Below are 3855 nucleotides of genomic sequence, written 5' to 3'. Positions count from 1 at the left end.
ACTCCCTGTCACCCTGGTCCAGACCCCTCCTTGTCGCTTAGTGGCTTCTATATTGTATTTCATTCTGTCAGAGGAACATGAGACGTGTTTGCAGTAATGTTGTCCTGGATGGAAGCATCTAGTGTAATTCATCCTGTGGCCACTCAGCAACCAGCCGATGTGTGGTATGGAGAGGAGACATAGCTGTTTGGTGAATGAATAAGTCAATGCATGCAAAGCTAGCATTGGTAGAGATCTTGCAGAGGAGAGTGGCTCAACAGAGTCAAAGAACCCTGGCTCAAATCCTCCTAGCTTCTCCATGTTGTAGCTGTGTGAACCTTGGGATGTGGCTTAACCTCTCCGAGACTCCGATTCCACTGACGTAAAATGAGACTAAGCCTCCCTCTCTGGGCTGATATGATGAAGTGAGAAAATGTATAGGAATGCCCAGCACATATTTAACACTCAAAGGTAGGTATTTAAAGTCATCCATCCACCCTGTCCTTTCACAAGAAGAGACCCAGGTACCCAGGGCATCATTGTGCAGATGTTAGATGAGGAAGTTTAAAGTCCTGGTTCTCCATTTACTCAGCTGTGTGACTTTGGTCAAGTTACATTACTTCTCGGTACCTCAGTTTCCTCACGTGCAAAGGAAGATAACAGCACCAATTCTGTGGGGTTATCAGCGAGGAGTAAATGAATTACTATTTATAAAGCATTTAGAACAGTACCTGGCACATAGTAAGAACTAAACAAGTATCTGTTAGATAGCTCAATAAAATTGTACGTAGTGGCACCCCTGGATGTCTTGACTCTTTGCTAAATAACTAACGCTTTTATGAGACCCTTGCTCCAAGCTAGGTCCTGAGGGGGGACCTCCAGGAAGGCTAAAATACGGCCCTTGCAAAGCTTATGGTGTAACATTTCCGACCTAACCTGATCAGAGTAAACTAAATATATCTATTGTGAAACTGTTCTACAAGAATTAAACAACTAGCACCTCCTCTGGTCAGCTTGCTTATCTTTGGGTAGGTGGAGACAGGTGACTGTCACAGACCCAGCTGAGCAACCACCAGAGCAAAGTCTGCTCTAAATAAAGCTCTCCCACTTGCAAGAGAGTCTGAGGATGTTAAGAAAGCTGACAAAGTATTGGGCATCAGTTAACTAACTTTTAGTGCTCCTGGAATGCCCTATGGAAAGGGACAGAGCTGAATGGTGCTGCACATACTGTCTCAAGGTCTGGATGCATCCACGTTTTCTTGGCGATGAGATCCATTTTAAGTTCCTGCAAAAAGGGGTTTTAAATGCTCCTGTCCTGGGGTGGCTGGCTGACTTAGTCGGTAAAGCATCTGACTCTTGATCCCAGGGTTGTGAGTTCAAGCCCCACTTTAGGTGTGGAGCCTACTCAAATATAATAATAATTTAAAAAATTAAAATAAATAAAATAAAATGCTTCTATCTTGCCATGGCTGGCTGAGAATAATATTTAGGCCAGTGACAGTGAAGCCACCAATGAAAACAAGGATATAGATAGAGAAGACTCAATTTAGAGAAACAGAAAGCTGTAGCATTCCACAGCTTTTGACAAACAAAGATTCGAGAGCAATTGCTAAGGGGACACCGGGGTAGCTCAGTCCGTTAAGCGTCCAACTTTTGGCTTTGGCTTAGGTCATGATCACATGGTTCATGAGTATGAGCCCCGTGATGGACTCTGTGGTGTCAGCCCAGAACTTGCTTGGGAATCACTCACTCCCTCTCTCTCTGCTCCTCCCCTGCTTTCTCTCTCTCTCAAAATAAATAAACTTTAAGAAAAAAAAGAAATCAGTTGCTAAGGACTTCACATGTGAAAATTGAAAAGTGAGAGACCAACCAAAGACTAAGACCCCTGAAAAAGTTATTGGAATCCCAGCATAGGTGCAAAGGATAAAAAGAATATGGAATCATAGAAGGGGGTCCAGAAGGGCCTTAGGTACATAGACCCACATCAAAGCCTACGACAATGGTTACATAATGGTACACAGCAAACTGTAGAGTTCTGATTTCAGTATGTAGATCCAGTCATTAACACCAAGTCCTAAGTCAAAGGACCTTCTCCTGGTGGCTCCCAAATAGTCCCTAACAATTCAGTCAATATCCTGGTACCCAGAATGGACAAAACAAGAGGAGCAGTGCTCCTTACAGAATTCTGTGTTAGTAAGTCTTATTGCTAATTATTCATTGTGACATTCTCTGGATTCTGGTGAAGTAATGTCTATATACTGTTAGCACTTCACCTGCCTATGTTTCACTCAAAGAACAAATATACCCCCAAAGAAGAAATTATATTCTCAGAAACTCCCCATTTACAAGGGTACGTATGTTTCCTGTCATGGTTTCATAATTTATCTTCACTGTGGAATTATCTACCATTGGTAGTGGCCTTAAAAACTTTACCTGTCAGAAGCCTGGATGGCTCAGTCAGCTAAGCGACCAACTATTGATCTCAGTTCAAGTCATAAGCTCACAGTTCATGAGATTGAGCCCCACGTTGGGCTCTGCAAATGGAGTCCAGCTTTGGGCTCTACACTGGGCTTTCCATTGGGCTCCGTACTGACAGCAAGGAGCCTGCTTGGGATCCCCTTTCTCCCTCTCTTCTCTGCCCCTTCTCCACCCGCATGCCCATGAACTCACTCTCTGTCTCTCTCAAAATAAATAAACATGAAAAAAATTAATAAATTAATCAAAAAATTAAAAAATGGAGGCACCTGGGTGACTCAGTTGCTTAAGCATCCAACTCTTGATTTCAACTCAGGTCATGATCTCACGGTTTCATGGGTTCCAGCCCCACATCAGGCTCTGCACTGACAATTTGGAGCCTGCTTGGGATTCTCTGTCTCCCTCTCTGCCCCTCCCCCACTCATGTTGTCTCTGTCTCTCTCAAAATAAATAAATAAACAAAAATAAAAAATAAAAACTCTAGCTGTCACAACTTCCAGTTTAAAATAAGTCAGTGAATGTTAAGTAGAGACAGCATAAGGAATATAGTTATTTTTTTTTTCTGATCATAATTACGTTATTGTGGGGGATTTTCTTTTTTTTTTTTTTTCATTTTTGCAAATTCACATCCAAATTAGTTAGCATGTAGTGCAACAATGATTTCAGGAGTAGATTCCTTAGTGCCCCTTACCCTTTTAGCCCATCCCCCCTCCCACAACGCCTCCAGCAACCCTCAGTTTGTTCTCCATATTTATGAGTCTCTTCTGTTTTATCCCCCTCCCTGTTTTTACATTCTTTTTGTTTCCCTTCCCTTTTATTCATCTGTTTTGTCTCTTAAAGTCCTCATATGAGTGAAGTCATATGATTTTCGTCTTTCTCTGACTGAGTAATTTCACTTAGCATAATACCCTCCAGGTCCATCCACATAGTTGCAAATGGCAAGATTTCATTCTTTTTGATTGCTGAGTAATACTCCATTTTATATACATATATACCACATCTTCTTTATCCATTCATCCACCAATGGACATTTGAGCTCTTTCCATACTTTGGCTATTGTTGATAGTGCTGCTATAAACATGGGGGTGCATGTGCCCCTTCGAAACAGCACACCTGTATCCCGTGGATAAATGCCTAGTAGTGCAATTGCTGGATCATAGGGTAGTTCTATTTTTAGTTTTTTGAGGAACCTGCATACTGTTTTCCAGAGTGGCTGCACCAGCTTGCAAAGAATATAGTTATTAACATTGTACTAACTTTGTCTAGTGACTGACTGACTGATAGTAACTAGACTTATCAAGGTGGTCATTTCATAATGTACAAAAATACTGAATCACCATTTTGGACACCTAAAACTAATATAATATTGTGCCCATTATAATGTGAAAACAAAGTCAGAAG

The sequence above is a fragment of the Prionailurus viverrinus genome, chromosome D1, assembly GCF_022837055.1.
Source record: "Prionailurus viverrinus isolate Anna chromosome D1, UM_Priviv_1.0, whole genome shotgun sequence".
Lineage (NCBI taxonomy): Eukaryota > Metazoa > Chordata > Mammalia > Carnivora > Felidae > Prionailurus > Prionailurus viverrinus.
Note: the sequence above shows the minus strand (reverse complement) of the source record.